This window comes from Sinocyclocheilus rhinocerous, unplaced genomic scaffold, assembly GCF_001515625.1.
Source record: "Sinocyclocheilus rhinocerous isolate Xijiao unplaced genomic scaffold, SAMN03320098_v1.1 scaffold1180, whole genome shotgun sequence".
In the NCBI taxonomy this organism is placed as follows: Eukaryota; Metazoa; Chordata; class Actinopteri; order Cypriniformes; family Cyprinidae; genus Sinocyclocheilus; species Sinocyclocheilus rhinocerous.
The window spans coordinates 261,867-270,726 of NW_015665886.1; positions in this window are offsets into that span (position 1 = coordinate 261,867).

The following is an 8,860-nucleotide window of genomic DNA, read 5'->3' on the forward strand; positions in this document are numbered from 1 at the left end:
TTATTATTATTTATTTGTAGTAGTAGTAGACATTTGGTTCTCTTGTTTGTATATAATAATAATAATAATAATAATAACGATTAATTATTATTATATTAAAAAATATTGAAACTTATAGTATGGAAAATTTAACAAAAAAGGTTTATAATAATAATAATAATTATTATTATTATTATTATTAATATTATTATTGTTATTATTATTATTATTATTATTATAAGTATTAAACCTTAAACCTTATTATAAGTATTAGTATTATTATTATTAGTAGTAATAGTAGTAGTATTTGGCAGTGTTGCTCTTTAAATGTGAAACCAAATCCTGCAAAATCAGGAGTGAAATGTTATTGCACATGGCACCTTGAAAAGAAAAGGTGGAAGCTGGGCATGTTTTGTACAAATGTTTAGTGTATTAGCATACACAACTGTAATTAAACCATAATTAGGGAGAAAAATTAGAGTCTGACGCAATGAGCCTCGGTATGCTTGCCTGTTTTTCGGCATCTTCTTGTTTATCTGGGGAATAGAGCTTATGAAATAAACATTACTGAGTGGTGAATTGTTATCATTACCTTGGAAAGCAAATAGGTGCTGTGTGATTAGGGGAGGTGGGATTCGGTGGGGGTGAAGAGGGAGCTGGAATAAATGAGTGTGAGAAATGAGAGTGGAAATTAGAGGGGGATTAGTGTTGATGCTAATGAAGCAATTAAAAGAGTAAAGCGCTTCACTCAGGTGCCTGGTCCCACTGTCTTCTCACCACCTGATATCAGATCCTGCTTCACAGATATGCTTTAATGGAGAAATTAGGGGAAACAAATGTGTTTGCATGTGTCTATTAGTAAGCCACTTTTCACCTTCTCACTCCACGCTGCATTTAGGAGTGAAACAGAGATAGACAGACTCCTCCTCGAATAGCTAAAATCAGATTGCAGTGATTGGGGAAAAATAAGGAAGGAAGAAAGGGGAAAAAAAGGAGAGTGAGACGGGTCTTCGGTGCTGACCCGTCGGCTGTGGGGTAATAAAGACTCTCTCAAAGTCAACAGTTCAGAAACTCCTTTGTCCTCCTAAAAGAGTCTTTAATTTTTAACACAAACTTGCACTTAGGTATGCATGAACTTTGCTAAAATCCAAAGACATGTGTATAATAGGGGTGTAATGGATGGCGGCCACGCGATCTGTCAGGTCTTTCCGCCGGGCCCCTGATTGAGGAGGGCCTAATGTAAATTTAATTTGGAGTGATGTATGGGGGGAGGGGGGTACGAGATGGCCTTGTCGCGGCAGTATGGATGGGCGGGCGTGTGTATGGGTGAAGAAAAGGTTCCTCCTTTGTCCTCCTAAAAGAGTCTTTAATTTTTAACACAAACTTGCACTTAGGTATGCATGAACTTTGCTAAAATCCAAAGACATGTGTATAATAGGGGTGTAATGGATGGCGGCCACGCGATCTGTCAGGTCTTTCCGCCGGGCCCCTGATTGAGGAGGGCCTAATGTAAATTTAATTTGGAGTGATGTATGGGGGGAGGGGGGTACGAGATGGCCTTGTCGCGGCAGTATGGATGGGCGTGCGTGTGTATGTGTGAAGAAAAGGTTCAGTGAGGCCCAATGGACTCTTTTGGGAGCAGCTGGATCCTTGTTTCCCTGCCCTGTCAACAGAACCTCCTTAACCAGGATTGATAACGTTGGTCAGCTTGCTAATCCGCACAAACCCTCTCTACGCAACGTTTATCCCGCACAATGTGGAGGGGAGGGACTGTTGCATTTGGTTACCAATGAGAGGGCAAGGTTTTACTTTTATTCTTTTCCCAGGTCCCTCGCTCTCCTCTGTCACTTTTCCTCCTCCTTTTCTTCACAAATGAACTGAATGAACGCTAAGTCAATGTTTCGGTACTGCTTATTACCGTCATTATTATTCCTTTTACAGGCTTTTGTTATATTCATTGAGCTCTGATTGTCTGGATTGTTAGGATTTATTTATTCAGAGAAGATTCTATATTCTGTTTCTGATTTGTTGCAGCACTGACTGAATGCAATCTGTTCAAATATGTTTCAGTTTCCCAAAAACTGATGCATTATAAAAGCATTTTCAAACCAGTATTTATAAATATAATCTAATATCAATAAAGTTTAGATTTTATGAGAAATTAAATACAATTAAATACATTATAAAACAAGAATACATTATATACAATACATTGTAAAATAAGAAATTATTTTATAAGAAATTAAATAAATTTTTTATAAGAAACTAAAACATTTTAGAGATAAATATAAAGATAAATATAATCGTATATTATAAATCTTTCTCTTTTTAGTGTGTGTGTGTGTGTGTGTACACATATACACACTAAAAGAAGACAGATTTATAATTTAAGATTATATTTATATTTATCTTTATATTTAAAGATTTATATTTTATATTATTTTGTCTATCTGTCTGTCTGTCTGTGTCTATTTATCTTTAACCTAAAAATATAAATAATCTTAGTTGCATCTGCTTACTTATTTATTTGTTTGTTTGTTTATTTGTTTATTTATTTATAATTAGTTTACTGAGGTTTCTCTTTAAAACATGAGAAAAACTACTAAATAAGGAATAAGTAGAACTTCTGAAATTTCTGAAAACATCCTTTCCTCACACTTTTTAATTTTATTTTTTAAATATATTGAAAAAAAAAATGTGTGTATGTGTATATATTATATATATATATATTATATATAATTTCGCATGTGTGAAATAATTAGAATAATAAATGCAAAATTGTACAGATAAAAACAGATATTTCTCCATTTTCAATTTCTAATGACATCACTGTCACATTAAAGTAAGAACCTGTGAGATGGCAGTGAGCCCGGAGCTTTCACCCTCAGATTCCATTTTTATTATCCTTTGTGTTTAACTAAGCATTGAATGAACACTGAAGCTAATTCCAAATTCCCTTTGTCATCATCATTTTTAGCGTGAAGTCGAGTAATAGATGCTCAGAGGAGGCTCATAGCAGGCCAAAATGAATTGTGAACATTATTCATCAGTTGGAAAGGCAAGCGTCCCTAGATCCAATTATATATATTCATTAAGTGATAATGATATCATGGTCTTTTAACTGGGAAGAAAAGAGTGTAATTGAATAATAACAGTTGTACAGTCCCAAGGGAGAGGCCTCGGTGGTGCTCGAGGGACTGACCCCGTGGGGCGGAGGAGTGGAAGAGGGGATTGATGGAATTCTATTACCCTGCTGATAGATTTATTATGAAGAGCTGAGTGGACTTGCTGCTCCACTTTGTCACTCACACTAATCAGCCGCTGAGGGTTTGGAGTGAGGGATGAGAGCTTGTACACACGTGTTCTGACTCTCCGCTTCTGACAAAGACAAGGTTAGGAGAGGATGACAGACATGCTGTCGCCCCCATCTCCCCTCCCCAGATTCGTCCTCTTGTCCCCTGGTCCTGTCACAAATGGGCCAGCTGAGCTTCTCGACCTCCTGGGCGAGCCCTCATTTGTTTATTAATGGTTGACATGTGAACCAGCATAAGCACATGTGTCATGTAGAGCAACAGTCAGCCGGCGAGACGCTGTGTCGGGGAAGGACAATTTTGAAATGCTCGGGAAAAAGAGGAGACATGCTCGTTTAAGAATTGAGACAACAGGGCCATGGGGTGTGCACACACTTAAACTGACCTACACATGTATTAGGATAACCTTCCTTCCACAATCAAATTGTTTTGATTGCTTTTGTAGTCTTAAGCTTATGTTTTGTTATGATCTGTTTTATTCCTCTTAAAATGTTTGAATAGCATTGCAAATTTCAAATGGATACTCTCAATACTCTATTTAAATAGTAAAAAATATTTGATTTGTATTTATTTTTCAGTATTTTTTTAAACAATCTGCTCTTTTTCACTTTGAGAAATTTATTAATTTTTAATGAGCGTTTTTGTTATTATTCAGTGTGTGTATTAACTTTAGATTATAATATTGTAATTACAATTATTATCTTAATATATATTAGAATTATAAATATTATAATCTGTATCTATATCTATAGTGCATTTATTTATTTGTTTGTTTGTTATTATTATTATATTTTTTTTTGCTACATACAATTATGGGTATCGACAGTGCAATTACATTTATATAATTAACTCATAATATATCAGATCAATAAAATATTTAGATTGTTTGTGTGTGTACATACATTATATACAGACATTCTCTATAGATGTGTTTGTATGTATGGAATATGATTTATTCATTTGTTTATACTTATTTTATGTGTATAATAGTATTTATTTATTAATTATTTTATTATTATAATTTTGATTACAAATATTATTTATTTATGCATTCATTATTTTATTATTATTTTGATTATTTATTAATTTATTTTTTTTATACCTCAATTTATTATCTCCAGTTGATATTTTTGCCATTTCTATTCTTAATGCAATCTTAGGTCATCATTTATTTTCTGTGTGCATGTACACATTTTTTTTCTTTGTGTTAATATGCTGTGTGTGATCCCTGCTGGATTTCGATTGATGGCAACATCTCAAGCACTTCATTATCATGACAACTGCTTTTGAGAGGCCTTCCAAGCCTAATTTCTTTTGCCCAACTCGCACTCTTGAACAGATGAGGATAACACAACACCCTTTGAGGACTTAATGCTCAAGGCTCAGAAGATAATGATTATGATTAGTAGTGCTTATGTTCTTTATCTCAGGAGAGGTCCATATTGTTACATCCTTGACAGTAGCATGAATGACTACAAGTGTGTGAGGACGTCCCGTTTGTCTCTATTATTCATCTGTAAACTAAACTAATTTAATTAGCCATTAGCAATTTTTATATTTTCTTCACAAGCAGGATTTTTTGTTGTTGTTACCACAAGGTTAGCAGAACATTACAAGCTAGAATTTAAGGCATTTCTTCTAGTATGTTACAGGAAATTTCGAGCTGTTCTTCCTCAAAGATGATTTGTGCAAACTTTTGCCTGTTTTCCCTTCAGCTGTATCTGTAAGACATTAGTGTGTGAGTGTCTGTGTTTGATGTTTCATGCAGTAATCAGTGACAGGCCTACCAACACCTCCCATCTTTCAAAACCTCAGTTTAAACATTTGTTGCCTTTGATAAAAGCATCATTTATTTTCCACTAGATTTATACTACACAAAGCTAAATATTTTGAAGCTCTATAGGCATAAATAATTGATTTATGGCAAACAACAAAGGCTATTCAGACTGTTCACATGGCCATTCAGCTTTTTGTTATGAGACATTGTACATTTCGACAGTGTATAATAATGTTTATGCTAGCGGGATTGCAATTAACATAGGAAACATGCAGTATGCTTGCGGCGTTCGCTCTTCGCAAAGGCTGGTTCTTGTTAAAACACTATCGGTGCTCCAGTTTTTGTTTACTTACAATGAGTGAGAACTTTAAACGTGCTTAATCGCTGGTATTTAGACAGTATGAATCAATCAGATCATTTCCCGTATTGACTTGATGTCACACGGTTGCTCTTGACTAATATTGGTGAATGGGATCCCGCTGCTTAAGAAATAATTTTCAAGTGTCCAAATTATTTTCCTTGCTTGTTTACTCCTGATGACTATGGTGGTATTTAAACTTGGTCACTTCATGCATTTTTACTGATTGTATAGCTGATCTGATGAAAAGGCAAAGTTTAAATGTGCTGCAAGATGAATTTGTGTTGTAATTTGTCCAGTATTTTTATATTTTGTTTCATACCCAATATTGCAGCATAGCCTATATGCAGAAATGAACACATATGGGATCTTTATCTCACTGGCTGTAGCTTGCACCTGGCTCAACTTTTACATCCTCTGTCTTCAACAGTTGAAGTGGATCGATACTTAAAGAATGGCTGTGCCTCGATGGCATGTAATCATCTTGTTGGCTGCTTTGACACTGATCCTCCATTATAAGCCAATGAAGCATGCTGGACAGACATTACACGGGGACTGTTCTCACTATTGTCTGATGTAAAACTGAAGGCCATACTGGATGATGTTTTATAAGTGAAAGAAAACTAAAACATTTTTCATTTAATTCTTTTCATTACTTAAATTTGATTGAAAACATGACGTTTGAACTGTAAATATACCAGTAGCACTCAAACGTCTCTTTTGCTAACTGTGGGTGATAATTTAAGTCTCATCAGATCTGACAAGATTAGAGAACCGCTATCCCCATGGGTGCCTATCACTCTTCTGAACTCTCCAGGTTCATTCCTTCAGTCATTCTCCATGGAGCCTTAGTCCTGGGCTGCTCCAGCAAAATATAGAGCCCCTAACCTCACCTGAGGGAACAAGACCAAAGACACAGTAGTATCCTCTTACTGTGTTGAGACCTCTGAGTTATCGCCTACTCTGACCCTTCTCACACCATGTCTGCCTGACCACAGAAGTGCCCCCAACTTACATACATAACCACCCCTGTGCCTTCCATTCAGTCTGGCTTTCCTCCTACAGGGCTCCATGCTGAAAATGCCACAGGACCAAGGATAGAGCCTTGTGGGACACCGTCTGGACCTGTCTGAGCACTGTCACGGCTGTTTGCTAGCTCCCTGCAGGCATGTTGGTGCTTGGATGAACGAGGTAATGAGATTTAAGCTCTCAAATGGGAGATCATTGGCGTGGGAGGGTTTGGAGAGCAATGTCTGGCTTACACTAAGCAGAAGTTAATGATGACAGTAACTAACCAATTGTAATTTAGTCATCAATCTCATTCCATCATTGTTTTTGGATAAGCATAAATACCTACAACTTGCATGGACTAAAGGCCTTTAGTCAAAATCGTAAATTAGCATTAAAAATCACAAGGGGTATTGCTGATGTATTTTATGTTGTAGAAAAAAACATGAAAATATTGTGAGCTTGTGTTAACCACAGACTTTATTTCAGGCATTTAACCAAAAATCCATTGACTTCAGGACGATGGAATCGGAAGTGTTAAATGCTTGTTTCCATATTTCTTACACAAATATTTCATCCCGCAGCTGTCTATAAATAAAATAGCTGGTTATATTGCGTTGAAATGGTTAAATAATGGGCTCTATGGTGTTGAAATTTGAGTTCATCAAATTTGAGTATTAATGTTTTGTTTGTAGAACTTTTTTTATGAAGTGTGCTAAAGGTAATAACAGCACTTTTGCCCATGTGATATTGCTTAATTGTTTTATCACTTGCAGAGGCATCTTTCAGTGCACAAGAGCAAATGGCAAACATTGGCATACATGCCTGTAAATCCTTTTATTCAGACGCCATTTGTCTTCGGCAACAGCTCAACCTCCTTTTGACTCCTGCAAAGACATGAGCTACATTTCAATTGCAAGATGAGTGACACAGAAATATCTGGCTATCAGGATAAAGTAATGTATTCTCCAGATAAGTACCAGCCCCGAGGTGGGACCCCACTCTTGCCTCCCGAGACTGGTGGCATTGCTCCCTTTAGGTATAAGCAGTAACAGGCTTTAATGTCATTTAGCTGCAGGGTGGCCATCTCCTTATTGCCTCATGAATCCTTTTCCAAATGCCATAACATTTCCCGAAAAGCCCCCACTTTTTAAATCCAATAATTAGAAATGTCTATTTAAAGTTCACTGCTTCCGCACCAATATCAATTAAAAGCCATTTGAAGGTGATCAGTATCAATTGTCAACAAATTAAATCCATGCAGTTAAGGTGGGCAAATGTAAGGAAACACATTCATCTTTTGAGGAAAGGCCCATGAATCATTAGGGCTGTTCTTTTTTTTTTAATCTGCTACTACGCAATATAAATTTCATTAGTTCTTCAATGCTGGTGTTCCACACCAACAACAATCAGGTGAATTGAGTAATTTAATTTGCTTTTCATTATAGTATGGACACTGTAGTTGCAACACATTTGGTTCTGTTGGACAGAAAATAAGGTAATAATAATGAAATAGATAAAAAAAAAAAAACTAAAACAATGTCACTATTATTGAAGAGGAAAATTATGTGAATTCTCTGTGTGTTTTATACTTACTTTTTTTTTTTTTTTTTTTTTTTTTTTTGATATATGACTTCTGAAAAGGAAGGAAATGTCTTGTTATATTTTATATTACTATGTCCATAGTTATTTCATTAGAGAGCATTATTTCATTAGGGTTCGATAATGATCTGTCAGGGTTGCACAGGAAGTTGATCATTTTCAAAAGGAAGCAAAAACCTTATTGTTAGGGATCCACCATCTGTTGTTCAAAGCCTTCTTTTAACATCCATCTTCTGGGGGCAACACAGTAGTCTCATTGAAGACTGATTGGCAATCAATTATGTATACCTATTGTAAATCATTATATTTTTCTCTATTAATGGGGTGCTTGAATATTACATAACGCATGGATCAAGTTATAATTTGCCAAAAGATGAAATCCCAAAGCTTGGGTTGACATTTGGAGCGGATATTCGGATAAAATTTTTGTCATTGCTCTGGAGTCATGTTGTTGTGAGGTCTGATTTAATTAGACGCCCAGATGCTCTTGCCTCACATATTTGTTGTTCATTCAACGAACAACAAATTCATAGTGTGTCAATGAACGGTTTGGTGTTTTTCTAATTGATATTTTTTGCATGAGTGTTCTCCCTTCAGTCCTGTCACGTCTCCGTCTAAGGGTTCGCACCGAAGCACGGAAAGAGCAGCCTGAGGTGTCACCTCTAATAAAACATTTATATCCACAAGGAAAAGCATGTCCAGTGTCGGCAACCAGAGCAAACTCAGGATTGGCAGAGGGAGGTCCTTTTGAAGTAAGTATTTTGAAGGCGGGAAGCAATGGTGTTCATTGTCTGGAAGCATCTCCCCCCCCCACCTCCCATCCCA